The following is a 15,965-nucleotide window of genomic DNA, read 5'->3' as shown; positions in this document are numbered from 1 at the left end:
AGAATGTTATGGAAATCACATAGTCTGTGATCTTTTGGGATTTTTGTTTTGTTTCACTCAGCGCGATTCCTTCAAGATTTATCCAAGTTGTTGTACATACCAATAGTTTGTTCACCTTCTTTTGTGAATGGTGTTCTACAGTTTGTTTAAGGACATCCAGGTTGTTTTCAGATTTGGGTTATTATGAATAAAGCTGCAATGGACATTCATTGGAGGTTTTATATGAACATAAGTTTTCAGTTTTTTGGGAAAAATGCCCAGACGTACAGTTGCTTGGTCATATAGTAGCTGCATGTTTAGTTTCATAAGAAACAACTAAACTGTTTTCCAGTGCGACTGCATGTTCTCTGTTCCCATCCGCTATGTATGAGTGAACCAGTCCTTCCCAGAGGTTGGTGCTGTTACTGGTCTTTATTGTAGTCATTCTGACAGGTGTGTGCTGGTATCTCCTACAGTTTTAGTGGGTGTTTCCCTAACAGTTATGATATTAAATTCTTCTCATGAGTTCATCTGACATCTATATACCCTTTTTGGTTCATGTCTGTAACCAACTTTCTTTCTTTCTTTCTTTTTTTCTCTTAAAGATTTTATTTATTTATTTGACAGAGAGAGAGAGAGAGAGAGCAGAGGGAGAGGGAGAAGCAGGCTTCCTGCTGAGCCTGCGGGGACTCGATCTCAGGATCCTGGGATCACAACCTGAGCCAAAGGCAGATTCTTAACCGACTGAGCCACACAGGCGCCCCTGTCACAAACTTCATAATTAATTTTCTAATTCAATTATTTTCATTAACTATTGAGTTTTGAGAGTTCTTTTTATGTTCTGGACACTAGTCTTTTGTAGACATGTGGTTTGCAAACATTTCCTCTCATTCTGCAGCTTGTCTTTCATCCTCTTAACAAGGTAGTTCTCAGAACAAAAGTTTTCAATTTTGATGAAGTTCACTTTGTCAATTTTCCATTCATGAATAATGCTTTTGGTGTCAAGTCTAAGAACTTTTTGCTTAGTTCCAAATCCCAAAGATCTTCTCTCATTTTTTTTAAGTCATATAGTTTTATGCTTTACATTAAGTTCGTGATTCCTTTTGTGTTAATCTTTGTTATTTCACTGTTTAAAGTAGGCGTATGTATTACTATGGCAACACAGAAATTCTTTGAAAAAATATGAAAAGACTCTTGAAACAACAATCCTTGTGACACATTCTAATTCCTATTCTGTCCTACCCTCTCCATCCCATTTAACTCCATTCCTTCCCATCTCGCCTTGTTTCATTTCATTAGAAAAATGATAACCGTACTCATTAATTTGATTTCCCGGCACTCTACCAAGGATGGAAAGGCACGATAGACACAGTCTTTCCTGCTTGGTTGGTGCACATCCTCATTTTTTAATCTTGTTCAGTATTTCTTTTTTTAACACTTCCATCAATTCTATTTCACATGTTTTAAAAAAATCACCCATTGCTCCTTAACATGAAGATAAACCCCGAGGTTTCTTACCTGCTTCCTTTTCACTTGCTTCCTTATGAAGCAGCACACGGTAATGCACACGGTCTCAACTCACCTCCCATGAGTCCTAGAGTCTAAGGGGAGAGCACTGGCAAGTTCAGGGCCAGCTCAAATACCTAAAGGCTGGCGAAGTGAGAGGTACTCTTGTTTCTTTCTCTTTAAAGTTCTGTGTCTTTCTACAGTCACCTCAGAAACAACACCGTCTCCTTATTCTTCACAAAACTAATTCTCAGTAACTTCCTAAAATATTATTTATCTCAACTTTCAGGATCAACTCTTAGGACACAGTTGATTATTCCAAGGCAGGTAAAACCCTATGCACAGTGCCTGCCCAATGTAGGCAACTGGATTGCTGGGGGATTCAATCGAAATCCTAAGGTAGTCGTGTGTACCAAATACACTCACCAGCACTCTTGTGATTTGGCAATTTTGGTTTTTATTTTGTTTGTTTTGGGGTTTGTTAATTAGCAACATCCAGAATTACTAATTCACACTAATGAGGGATCTATTATGTAAGACACTACTGTACTTGAGCATTTTCTCTTTGAGATCAAAGATCCCACTTATGCTGATTGAGTAGATAATTCATGCATTATCAGCATCTTAAATTATGTTAATTATGACATGAAATTCTCTAAGATTCTCTATTAAGGACTGTCAATTAACCTTACTTACTGGCTAACAGAAATGCCGGCAAAACCTCATGGAATAGTTCCTGACACTTAATTAAAAGGAATCTTTCTGTTGTGAGGGATGATATGGAGCACCAGAGTTTCCAAAAACAATTAATATGGTCTCTGCTACTAAAATTGCTGATCGCACCATAATAGTGGCTTAGTAACTGCCCATAAGGTAAAAAGGAAAAATATAAAAATGCTTTTCTTCTTTTTAATTGAATATGTTACTACATTGACTGTCTTTATTCAAAATGGGAACACTGGAGTATGTGTTCTTTTAAAATTATTGCAACTATAAAGCAACCCAGGAATTTCATTATCTTCTTAAAAAATCACTCAAAACCCCCTTTATTGAATAACTCAGCACTTAGGGATTCAGCAATAAACACTTTTAATAATATCACACTCTAGGCTTCAGTAATGCATTTCATTTGTATGCTGGCTTTTTATAATACCAAAGCAATTTTTATCAATGAGGCTTAATGACTTGACTCCTGAATAACTAAATATGAAATCATTTATTTGTTCATTATCTGTTCACTATCATTTCACTCACTAATAAATATTTTCTAAGCAACTGTTATGTGCCACACACTGTATTGTCACACAGTAACTCAATGCCTCTCTTTCCAAACAAATGAACTATTTCTGTAATCTTTAATAAAGACAATGACCCCTGGATAAATAGTAATAAAGCACGTGAGGTATAATAAAGATAATGCCATCTCTCTGTAATTATAGAAATTATTCAGCAGGAGGACTCCTAAAATTCAGTCTGAGGAGTCTGAGGACTAAAGGAATAAAGTTTGTATGAACATATAACTTTAAAACTTCCATTTACAATCAGTAGGAATCGCCACCAAGCACTGGATAAAGGGAAGATGAAAACATGCAAATTAATTGAGCCCAGGACTTCAATTAATAAAAATTAATGCAGAAATAATACATAATAATATTCCATATTAATGAAATTAATATGAAATAATACATAATAATATTCCATTCAATTTATTGAGTGCCTATTCTGTGGTGGGCATTGTACAAGAGATTTTACACACGTTATATCCCATTATTGTACACATACTCTATTAGGTAGGTATCATTTCTGCTACTTGACAGAGAGAGAGAGGGAGAGGGAGAGAGACAATAAAATAAAGTGTGGTGAAGTTAGGTCACTTGCCTCAGCTCATCCAGCCTAATGAGGAAATCAGGGTTTGAAACAAGTTCTGGCTTATTCCAAAACTGATTCTTATTCCAAAAGCGGTTTTTCTAACCACTGTTGGATTAATTCAATTTTCATTAAAAAAAAAAAAAAATCCCTCGAGGACTCACCATACTCAAAGCACTCTGAGTTTTTCCAATCAAAAACAAGGATCTAAAACTCCTGGCTTTGTGAAAACCTTTTTTTTTTTCTTTTTTAATTCATACACACACAAATCTCCTTCTGTAGACTGTTGTATCTCTACAAGTAAATCATCTAAGTGTTTGTAATTAGAGCAAGATAAATCATAGTCTAGCAGGACTGCCTTTATTAGAACAAATGTTCGGAAAATCCTAGCAAAGCCAAGTGATAAGAGCAAAAGGAAGGTCAACGACACACAGATAACTAGGACAGGCAATGGGACGCGCCGGACAGCATCATCTCAGACAGTCCCCTCATTCAGGAAAATAACTGAACTAGGTCAAATTACAAGAGATTGAGACTTAGACAGACGGTACTTTACCGGAGGGAGGAACATTCCGAATCAATGACAGAGTGACTTCAAAAAATGTATTTAATCCTATCTCCAAAAGGATGAGATCTGTCTTCTTTGAATCATATTCAGAGACACCTGACCTCAATAAAGGCAGTCATGGTTGACAATGGGCCGACAAACCGCAGAATGACACATTTGCATTATTCATTAATCCAATCTGTTGGGGAATTCAAAATAGATCTGGTAATTTTTTCCCCTCAACTTTCAATTCTTATTAGGTTAGCAGTGATATTGTCAGGAAATGCCAAGGTGTAAACCTTTGGATACCTCTTGGATGAGGTTGGCCAGAGATAGCAATGTTTGAGTGTTGCTTTAAAAAAAAAAGGAATTACTGGTGCATTACCTTAACTGACACTTGAAGGGATGGGGAGAGTACGCCTTGATGCAGTGACAAAGGCGTGTGGCTTGGGAAGATTTTCCATATTAACTGAAACAGAGGGCAATAAATCATTTGACTAACACTAAGCTTATATGTGATTTATACCGTGTTTCATTCATTCATTTATTGGTGATGTGACCTACGTGAAAGAAAACATGCTGAGCAGCATGGTAGAACATACGAAGAGTGATGGAATGACATCTAAATGTGATTTCCAATCTGAGCTTTGGCATTTAGACTGGCCTACACAGGCAAGTTATTTACCTTTTCTAGGTCTTGATTTCCTTATCTGCAAAATGGCTGTGTAGGCATGCAATGAACCAAGAGAAAATGCCTCGTCAATGCCTGGCACCTATTAGGTGCTAACAATGTTGGTTTCCTTCCCTTCCCTTCTTAGGCTCTAGGCATGCAGGGAACTACAGGAAAGAATACCAATGGAACCATACACGAACATATTGGTTCAGAGAACCAACAGCATACTGTAAAGACTTAAAAGTGAATAAGCTACCAGTGACTAGGACACTAGGTTGCCATGCTGCCCGTAATACTTATAGCTCCTCCCCTTAAGAGGTGGGGCCTCTTTCTCTACCCCTTGCATCTGGGCTGACCTTGTGATTTTGCAGTGGAGGTTACTCTGTGAGAGTTTAGCCTGACCCACCGTAGGCCTTGCGGGTTGGTCTTGTACTATTCTCCAGGGCTCACCACCACTCTGAACCAGCCCAACCTGCTGGAGGCTGAGAGACCACATGGAGCAGAGATGAGTCAGCCCAGCTGAGGCCTCCTCAGGCCAGTCAGCCCCCCAGGCAACCCAGTAGCTGATCACAGATGCACCAGAGAGTCCAGCCAAGAACGGAAGTACTGCCTGACAGAAATGCCTCCTAAATAAATGGTTGCTGTTTTGAGCCACTGAATCTGGGGGGAGGGAATAGTTTTGCTGTAACAGATAACTGATACAAATGTAAAAAGATATGAGGTCATGACATTTTTCAACCAAAACACAAAATCATGGGAACACAGGTTCAAAACAATTTGGGAAAGATTAGTCACCGACTCCAGCAGAATGATGTGGTACACCAGTTGCTGTTGCCTTAGATTAATGAAAAATGCAAATTTCTCACCAGCGGGAATTAAGGGTTTCATGTGCAAATGAATCTTTGTAACTGGAGGTACAGAGATTAATTTTCCCCAGGCAATACTCCTGTGAGCTTTTTATATTTTCGGAGTCCAGGAACTGTTGTTATGCATTGTACATGGCAACAGAGGGAAAAGATGGCAAGAGAAGAAAAGCTGGGGAAAATTAGACATCGAAAATAAAATAAAAGGAATTCGGAACAATGTAGTGAGTTTCACACTGTCGACAGCACAAAGGAAGCCTGGCTAGCTCGTCTCGTTCCTGTGTTAGCTGTCCATTGCAGAGAAAGGACCCTGGCCTTCCTCTAACCTTTTATTTTCTTCTTTACCAACTGGAGCACCCCATGAAAGCGATTAAATACAATTTTAAAATTGTGTCATATTGGTTTCTCTTTGTGGAACAGACAACTAAGTGTTGCCTTTGAAGGAAATAATTTGAGATATACGAATGAAAAATCACCATGCAGCTGAAAAGTGCTTCTCTTAAATATGGGCTAAATCCTGTGATTTGTGTAATGGCTGACTTGGTGCTTATTTTGTGCGAATTTCAGAGGTCACCCACAGGTTATTTCTGAAAAGTGTGAAGTCTGCCAAGTAAGGAGGATGCCTTTTGTGCCCCCCAGGTGCCAGTTAGTACTGTAAGGGGTGGGGCTGGGCAGTAAGCTTTACAGGCAGATGATAAGTTCTCTGAGGTGGGACTCGTCATGTCTACTCATTTGGCCCCTTCGGTGCCCAGGAAAACTAACCCTGAGCAGCGGCCCCCCAAACACCTGTTGACTTGACTTGAAATCTGCCAGTTAAAGGCATATCCAAATTCTGTGAATGTTCCACTGAGGAGCACACACAGACACCTCCTAGGACAGGCGGGGCACACTTGACATGCTTCTCGGGAAATGAAGGGCGGTAGCTCACAGTGAGAAGAGAAGTCAAGGAGCGGGACTGGTGAGAGGGAAGAAGCCATGGGAAACACTTTGCAACACAGAAAGATGAGACCAGGGTCAGGACCGAAAATGAGTCCCTGGCATCCCTTGGCCAATCTACTTCCCCCACCCATCCCCCTAGTCTTCCACCTTTTTAGTTTGGAATTGCCAGGAGGATGAAAGGTTAAGAGAAAAGCCAGAACAGCAACTATGGAAATCTGGGTTTGGAAGAAAAATTCTTTGGGGTTTTCCGACTCAATCTTCTGAAGAGCCTAGAGACCCCTGAATGTTGATCATTCAAGTTCAGTTTGAAGGTTCCAGTGATGGACTCCACTCCATCAGTGTGAGGTCTCTAACTGCTAGCCTGTCGCGTTATTAAGGGAAAAACTGGTATTGCACACTTGGTTCTGATTCTGCCCTTTGAAGTGACCAAGAACATCTCTTCAGCCTCTCAAAGCCACTGCTGATGCATTGCACATTCTAAAAGAACGAGTGCTGGAACAGACGTTAGAGCACTGCTGTTTGGCTACTGACCAGCTGGTTTCCTGCCCCCTCATTTTATTTTTTTGTCTCACTAATCGAATGCTCAATATTTTGTTAATATCACTTTTTGCAAGGTTGCACTAAGAATGGAATCTAATAGTCTAGTTATATGTGATCGAGGTTAAGGGTCAGGACATGACTGGTTGCGTGTGTGTGTGTGTGTGTGTGTGTGTGTGTGTGTGTTTGAGAAATAATACATAGGACACTGGACATGAAAGGTTTAGTCTAGGGGTCACAAACCCAAGTGACTTTAGAGGCAGGAAGGTAATGGAAACATGTAAAAGAGATGGGGGAACTGGTGATTGGAATTCCTAGAAAGACAAGAGGGAGTGGTGGGTTCTGCAACTTGAAAGACATATCCAATTTAAAAACATTTATGGTAGCTGGCCACTAAGAGAGTTGCCAATGACCCTCCCTCCTTTTGTGTCATCCCCTTCTGTACTGTACCAGGTCTGTACGACCACTAGCATAAGGAAGCGATGGTACGTCACTTCTGACATTGGAAAAGACAGCAGCTTCTGTCTTGGGTACTCTTTCCTTCTCTTGAGCATCTATTCTCTGTTGAATTATTAGCTTTGGGGGAGCCAGAGGACATTCAGGCTACCTATAGAGTGGCTGATGTGAGGAAATGAGGCCCACCAGCAAATGCTCGATTGAGCCTGGAAATAGATTCTCTCCCAGTTGAGCCTTAAGATGACTTTTATGGCCAACAAAACCTCGACTGCAACCCTGTGAGAGAATGAGCCAGAGTCACCCATCCAAGCTGCTGCTGGATTCCTGATTGTAGAAAGTGAGATTATGAGTCTCTTGCCACATTTGCAGCAAATTGTTATGTATCAGTAGATGAGTAATACAGCATTCCAATTCACTTTAAAGCACTGATGTACACACACACACACACTTTGATGTACTGGTGAAACAGAATTTAGAACTCTGGTTTACAACCTTGGGTTTCTCAGTGAGACCTGGATCTGTGGAAGTCCAAAGAAATATGGTTGAAGGTTGTACTCGTAGGTCATTTGGCAGCTTAGTTTCTGCTGGAAGCAGGGAGTTGGGATTCATTCAAAGCCTATATCTTAAGCAGGAAGCTATTTTCCTCACCAATAGGAACCAAATATGATTTTCCCTATCACTATTAGGATGACAACAAACATTGGGGCAATGTTTGTTGTCTGGACAAAGAAATTCTGGACAGAAATTCTGTCCTATAACACAAAGAGTACTTGGATTAGAATAGAATGCCAAGAGGAACTTCTGTCCATTCAAAATAGAAACACATTTCTTCAGTAATTAAAAACCAGAAACAAGGGTGCCTGGGTGGCTCAGTGGGTTAAGCCTCTGCCTTCGGCTCAGGTCATGATCTCGGGGTCCTGGGATGGAGCCCTGCATCGGGCTCTCTGCTCAGTGGGGAGCCTGCTTGCTTCCTCCTCTCTCTGCCTGCCTCTCTGCCTACTTGTGATCTCTGTCAAAAAAAAAACAAAACAAAAAACACTTAAAAAAAAGAAATATTTTTAAATTAAGGTATGCATACTATTTTTTTAGACATAATACTTTTGAACACTTAATAGACTGCAATATAGTGTAAATATAACTTTCATAGGCACTGGGAAACCAAAAATTTCCTTTGGCTCTCTTTATGGTGCTATTTGCTTTATGGGGGTGGTCTGGAACCCAACCTGCCATATCTCTGAGGTGTGCCTGGTCTTAGTCACTTAGAATCTATAACCAGAGATTGAGAGGTCTCCCCCTGCCCTCCAACCACCCCCCCCATAGTGACAGGAACACTGGAATAAAGAAGCAGATCTTAGGGGGACAGAACAGTATAGGACACCCAGGAGAGGACTAGAATGTGTCTCTGAATGAAGAATAATGAACCAAATGGATAATGAACCAGAACAACTAAAGGAAAAGAAACCTATGGACCAGAATTGAGAAACTTTCTCCAGGTAATGGTTTTCACCAACTCCTTAGTGGAGAAGGACTGAAAGTGTGTTTCAGAATCCTACTGATTCCACTCGGTAGACTTTTACTTAGAAGGATGCTAACAGCGAAGATGGGCATACAGGGAGCTATGTTCTGTCATGAAAGAAACGCCTCAGGTTTTGTTACAGGCAGAGCTTAGGGGAGTGGGCATGCTTCTCAGTCAGGGACACCCTGTCAGAGTTGTGGACAAACAGTTTAAGCTAAAGCCCTAATAGAAGCCCCCCTTGACAAGAATTGTTTCTGTCAACACAAGGCAGAATCATGATCAGGTAATTTCAGAAAGTACCAGGAAGCATCATATTTTGTGGAAAATTATAATCAAAGCTTGGCTGAAGCTGGGCCATCAATATGGAAAATCAGAAAAAAATGTTAAGTGCCATGCAATGCTTGGCATTTTGTGGAGACACTGAAAATGTCAACTGGGGAGACTGAGAAAAACACGAGGGAAGAAGATGCCATTGGAAAATAAGTGTAAAAGAGGATTAGTGGAAGATGAAACGTCCGTGTGCATGAATTAGTTGAATATGAAATCTTGATAGTGCATAATTTATATCGCTTGGAAAAAAACATCCCATTGTTGGTACAGAAGTCTCTTAGTTCAGGGTGTTGTCCAAACCACTGTACTAAAATGCTTTTTTGTCAGTATTCTTGATGATCTTATGCTGATAATCTCCAGCAAGTTTTAGGAGACTGGTGGGTCTGGGACCTGGAAGACAGAGGTTGAAGGAGAGAGGAAGGGGGTGGATGGACTTACTAACTGTAAGAGGCTGAGGCTTCTGTCACCTCATGCTTTGTGTTTCTGCTCTTTTGCTATCTGTAGGTGAGACCCTATTAGTTATTACGAGCCTGAAAGGGAAGAAGGAGTCTCCAAGGAAGACACCTGAGGAGGTGGTGAGGAAGGCAACAGTTCCCTGTTTCCCCTGGTAGGGGTGGTGACCGGAAATGTACCAGCTGATTGTATGTGGGGAGGGATTAAACAATCTAAATGGGAATTCATTTATTTTTCCCTAGATTTTCCTTTACCCATTTTGTCCTTCTTTTGAAATTTAAGGAGTTAGTCCAGTCTGTGCTCACTGTCTCATGGAAATTACGTGATAAAAGAAAGGACAAAAAAAAAAAAAGATTTCTAAATCTGGCTCATATGTTTAAAAAGCATAGACACTTAGGAGAACAGAAATGACATGCAGACAGAATGTTTGGGAGAAAACATGCTTAAGGGCATTCTTTCTCTTCACCATCACAAAGTAGAAAAGTTCTCTTGGCTGTATTGAACACTGCTCGAGGTTGCTTTCCTAACAGCCAATTCCCGAACATAAATCCTAAAATCTATCCAGTTACGATCTCTGTCTCCCCTGCTTGAGGGGTTTCAGGGGAGTCTGGCCCCTGACTGCCAATGCTCATTCTCCTTGCCAAGGTTCACTTCGGGCACGAGACCCCCTTCTACAAACGAAGATGCAAACGGACAGTTTTCCTCACTTTAGCAAGAGATGGCAACACAAGATGGTTCCCTTTCTGCCTCTCAAAGTGTTGTGCCTCATAAGATGGTTGGAGCTGCTGCAGCCATCTCACTCCCAGCCCGAGGAGGAGGTGGGCACACAGATGAGCAGAGTCAAAAGGTGATCCAAGAGAAGCATGGAGAAGTCAAGTCAGGATCCCGATGTTTCATGGCCAGGAGCTGTCCTACCTCTGAATCTCTTTTTAGGTGGTAAGATACACTTATTGTTGAAGGTATTTGAATCTGCTTCTTCTGTGTCCTGCAGCCAAATGCATCCTAACTGGTACACAGGCTGAGGGAAGAAAGGAACGTGGAAGAGAAGTGAAGAGAGAAGAGGTATCAGCAGTGTCTGGAACAAGGGACTTGGTCACCAGGGAAACCCCCCTCTCCGACCATTGCAAATTATTCCATATATTCAGCCCATCCAGCCTCTGCTCAGGTGAACCCCATATACCTCCCGCACCCAGGGTCATGCCAGTCTTTCTCGTAAATACCTGGGGAGGATGCGCCTCCCACAGCAACCAGCATGAACCCTCAGGATTGTTCAGCAGAATCGATATGTTCCCCTGAAGCAGAAGCAATGTCGAACAGGTTGAAAACCTGCAGGTATGTGGGACACTTCTCTGTCAAGATTATTGTACTCTTTGAGTGAAGTTCTGAAAGGCATTCCCAAGGACAGCAGGGTCCAGCAAGTGTAGCCCTCTTCGACTGCAAACTGGTCACCAGAAATCTGGACTTCCCGTCTCTACTGTAGTTTCACTCTTGTGGATTTTGGCTGCTTGGTATTCCTTTAACTTGAAGCTTGTCAGTTTCCATTCGGTTGTCTGTTGTCCATCTCCTGACACACCCTTTTGCATCTTGAAACCGACCTCACATGACCTCACCATTTGCCTTCCTCCCAGGGTAAACAGACACAGATCAGCATGTCTATTATCCCAAGGCTCTGCCCAGATACTGACCAAAACAGAGTGGATCATCTAAGGGCCATTTCCTCAATTTGCCTCATCTTCTACCTCTGGTAGTCTTTGAAGACGATATAGTTCAAAGGTTTGGCAGTGGGGTTGGGAGAAAAACGGGATGGGATAATGGCAATGTCAAATGGTTTCTATAGGAAGGAGATTGACCGACTGAAAATGGAAGAGTGAAAGTGGGTGGGGCTTGGGTGGCAGGGAAAAAGAGGAAATGAAAGAAAGATATGACATTAGGGAGCACTTCAATGAATGTGCCTGAAGGCAATGTTGTGAAATCAGGTTGAGTGGGTGTATATTGTGGCTTTCTTGTATCTGTTAGTCTTAGGTAAGTTACTCAGCTTTAGGTCTCAGTTTTCTCATCCATAAAATGGGGATAATAATGAAACCATTTCATTGGGGTACTGGAAAAATTGAATGAAATGAGAGAACTAAAGCACTGGAACATTGCTTGCCACAGAGGAGGATCCAGTAAATGTTACTTTTATCATTATTATTGTATATGTTGAGAAAAAATATCATTTCTATCCTATCTAATTTTTTAGAAATTTATTTTAAAAATAAAAATTGCAGGGCACCTGGGTGGCTCAGTTGGTTAAGTGTCTGTATTCGGCTCAGGTCATGATCCTGGGATCCTGGGGTCAAGCCCCGCATAGAGATCCCTGCTGGGGTGGGGGAGCCTGCTTTTCTCTCTGCCCCTTCCCCAACTCGATCTCACTCTCTCTCTTTCAAATAAATAAATAAAATCTTAAAAAAAAACTGGGTATGTTTGAAGTGTACAACATGATGACCTGATAGACATACACAGTGAAATGAAATTGTGGTATAATTATATAAAAGAATATTATTCATCCTTAAAAAAGAACAACATCCCATTTGCAACAAAATGGATAAACCTGGAGGACATTATGCTAAGTGAAATAAGCCAGACACAGAAAGAAAAAAACTGCCTGATTGCACTTATATGTGGAATCTAAAAAAAAGTCATATCCTATCTACTTTTAAAAATTATATGAAGAGGCTTATTTACTATTGGTTGACCAATGGAAAATTTCTCTCTCTTATTACTGGATTTATAAACTAAAAATACTATTCATACCATACCAGTCAAAAGAAATGTGTTATGGCAATACCACACCAGTCCCTTACAGTTCACTTTCTTCCTTTTGCCATCTGTTAATTTCTGGCTTCAACATCTGCCTATTACTTTCTACTTCTCTGTGTACACGAATGTAGTGTATTGGAAGATAATTATGCCCCTTTTAAGTGTCATATGTAAATTACACAAACAATTATAGTAAAAAAAGTCCAACATGCAATATTTAATAGCTTTTGTAACAGTTGTTAAATTATAAAAATAATGCCATCTGTAGTAAAGGGTATCAGATTTGGCAGGAATTATTAAAGCTTATGGATTAACCCTAAATTTCCTTTGTTTTTCTATGATCGTGTCTTTTATTTTCTGAATGTAACTTAGTTATTAACTCAATATATTTTCTGGATGTAACTTTGTTATTAACTCAAAGGTCAATTAGTCTTTTCATTATTCTTTTTGCTATTCATCCACTCTCTTTGAGCTGTTCATGGGCAATGAAATACCTAAAAAGGGACACCTGGATGGCTCAGTGGGTTAAAGCCTCTGTCTTCGGCTCAGGTCATGATCCCGGAGTCCTGAGATGGAGCCCCGCATCGGGCTCTCGGTTCAGCAGAGAGCCTGCTTCCTCTTCTCTCTCTGCCTGCCTCTCTGCCTACTTGTAATCTCTGTCTGTCAAATAAATAAATAAAATCTTAAAAAAAAAAAAAGAAATACCTAAAATATCTACAGGAAGGAGAGAAGTAGAAGAAAAGAGCCCCAGAAGTGAACGAGCAAATAGATCTGGAATAATTGGGAGTTGGCTGTGGTGTTATGTATTATTTTCTATGGGTAGTAAGTGGTTTGTAGACACACTTAAAACCAGGAGGGGCAGTATAAAGAAAAATGTATAATTGAAGTCTACATTTATTTGATAGCTATTTACTTGTTTTTTGTTTTTTTTTCCCTCTAAAAAGAAACTTCTATTTTCCCAAGTCCTAGCGTTGAGTTAACTCAGAGATAAGATTCTGGACTATTGGATAAAATTAGGAGTCAGGAGTCATGATCTCCTGCAGGTGGGCAGCCGACAAAGCTACCTTGGCAGAACAGCAATCAGGCCTCCTGTCACTTGGGGGAACTCAGAACCAATTGAGATGGGCATCAACCAGGGAAAAGCAATTCCTTTCTAACCAAACAGAACTGCACTTGTATGAAATGATGTAGAAAATGGATGGCAGGAGACCTTTCCGATTTGTTACTTGTTAAGGAATAGGACTTCTGTTTCTATCCATCTGACCTCTGAGACATCTTTGCAGTAACTGAAATACCGTGATGGATAGCGCCGACGTTAGCAGTCTTTGAAAAATGCTTTCCCTCTGGCCGAATATACAAGTAGAATTCACTTTCCATATTCAGAATTCAGATCCTATTGATTTTTTATTTAGATGTGCTCAGCCAACCATAAGGACCTCACAGCACAAAGTGAAGTATTTTTTGAAACCCCTATTGGAAGAGTATGGACCCACGCAGGTCATATATGCATTTCTAGCACAGTGTGAATCCAGGGTTAGGTTTGAAGATAAGGGCACAACACCCCGGCTTGCCCAGGGATGCTATGATGTGTGTGAGCAGGAGCTCTGTTACGGGCTGAATTATGTCCCACCAAAATTCCTATGTTGAAGTCCTAAACCCTAGTACCTTAGAATGTAACTCTGTTTGGAGATAGGGTCTTTAAAGACACAATTAAGTTAAAATGAGCTGATTAGGGTGTGCTGTAATCCAATATCACTGTTGTCCTTATAAGAAAAAGAAATCTGGGGCCCCTGGGTGGCTTAGAAAGTTAAGCCTCTGCCTTTGGCTCAGGGCATGATCCCAGGGTCCTGGGGTCGAGTCCTGTGTCTGGCTCCCTGCTCAGCAGGGAGTCTGTTTTTCTCTCCCTCTGCCTCTTCGCAGGCTTGTGCACACTCTCACTCTCTCTTTCTCACTCTCTCTCTCTCTCAAATAGATAAATAAAACCTTTTAAAAAAAGAAGACGCAATCTGGACACAGCTGTGCATGGAAGGAAGATGAAGTGAAGACACAGGGAGAAGGCAGCCATTAAGCCAAGGAGAGTCTCAGACCTCTAGCCTCCAGAACCGTGAGAAAATAAATTTCTGTTGTTTATGCTACCCTAGCTGTGCTACTTTGTTATGGCAACCCTAGAGCCTAATACAGCTCTATTTGCGGTACGTTCAACTTCATTAGACAATCCATGTCTACACTCAACAGAGGCTGGTCCCCAGCACTAAGACAGGGCAGTCCCTCTACCTCTTGGCAGAGGGGAGTGTGTGGGGGGAATCACCCTAAGGAGAGGGTGTTAGGCCAAGGGCCCCTAGAATCAGGGAAGGGGAGGGTATTAGGTGAAAAGAAGATCCAATTTTTTAATAGAAAATCATCCTTTGTTTTCTTTTGCAAAAGCTTTATATGTTCATTGTAGAAATAATAGGAAATACAGACAAAATGAAGAAAGAAAGTATAACTATGACCTCATCACTTGATGGTAATTGTTCATATACTGCTATAAATATTTCCAGGCTTTTTCCTATAAGTACATGAATTTACACACACACACACACACACACACACACACACACAGCAAAAGGGAACAATTTATGTTTTATGCTCACCTTTTCATGTCAATAATTTTTGATTTGTAGCACCATTTCTAATGTCTGATATTGTTTCATTATATTGATTATATCCTAGAAATGGAATTGGTGGGTGGGATGTGTCCAGGCTTAGACTTTTGATATATGTTGCCAAATCGCCTTCCAGAAATGATGCATCCATTTATATTCAGAAAGTCTATTTTGAGTGCAACATAAAGCCCTGTAACGGGTAACTCTTGACTCAGCTGTTCATGGGCTTTCAGCCAAATTCCTGGGCAGGCGAGTGTGGAAACCAGAGGACACTGAAAATCGGTGCCTCCAGTGACTCCAGACACTCAAAGGCTTGAAGGGGAGTGTCCAGGGTTGGTGGAGGAAGCATTTCCTACCTTAGCAGAGTGACAGGTGGAGGGAAGCCTGGCAGGATCAGCCTGTCCCGCCGCCGAGACAGGAGCTGCCAGCTCCACCAGGAATGTGGTGCTCCGCAGTGAGGCGTCCGCTTGAGAGCATGGCATCCACGGAGTTGTGGAGAATGAAGAGGTGTGCAGAGGGGACTCGTGCTGCTCACTGGAGAGTGGGAGGAATAGCCCTGGGGATCTCTGAATGAGCTGGGAGGAACCCGTAGGCTGAGGTTCCAGGGAGCCTAAGATCACAGAGATTATGACCCCTGGTTGTTAATTTTATCCCTCAGGCTTTCAGAGCCTGGGAAAATACAGGTTACACCAGGGAAGGAGAACAGGAGGGCCGATAGCCTTTGCAGTTTTTACGCATTCATGGAAGATGCTATTTGACCTTGGCTCTTCGCCCAGTTTAAGAGATCCCAGAGCGGGGCGCCTGGGTGGCTCAGTGGGTTAAGCCTCTGCCTTCGGCTCAGGTCATGGTCTCAGGG

The 15,965-nt window shown here is 41.3% G+C and overlaps 1 protein-coding gene across 1 annotated transcript in view; it reads right to left on the bottom strand.

Annotated features, from left to right (window-relative positions):
* Positions 1-15,965, bottom strand: part of KCNQ5 (potassium voltage-gated channel subfamily Q member 5) — a gene marked incomplete at its 5' end in the record, with an annotated part of 518,313 nt that overhangs the window by 42,309 nt on the left and 460,039 nt on the right. The window lies entirely within an intron of this gene.

This window comes from Martes martes (assembly GCF_963455335.1).
Source record: "Martes martes genome assembly, chromosome: 6".
Lineage (NCBI taxonomy): Eukaryota > Metazoa > Chordata > Mammalia > Carnivora > Mustelidae > Martes > Martes martes.
The sequence above is the reverse complement of the archived record's forward strand: the minus strand, read 5'-3'. Positions and strand labels throughout refer to the sequence as shown.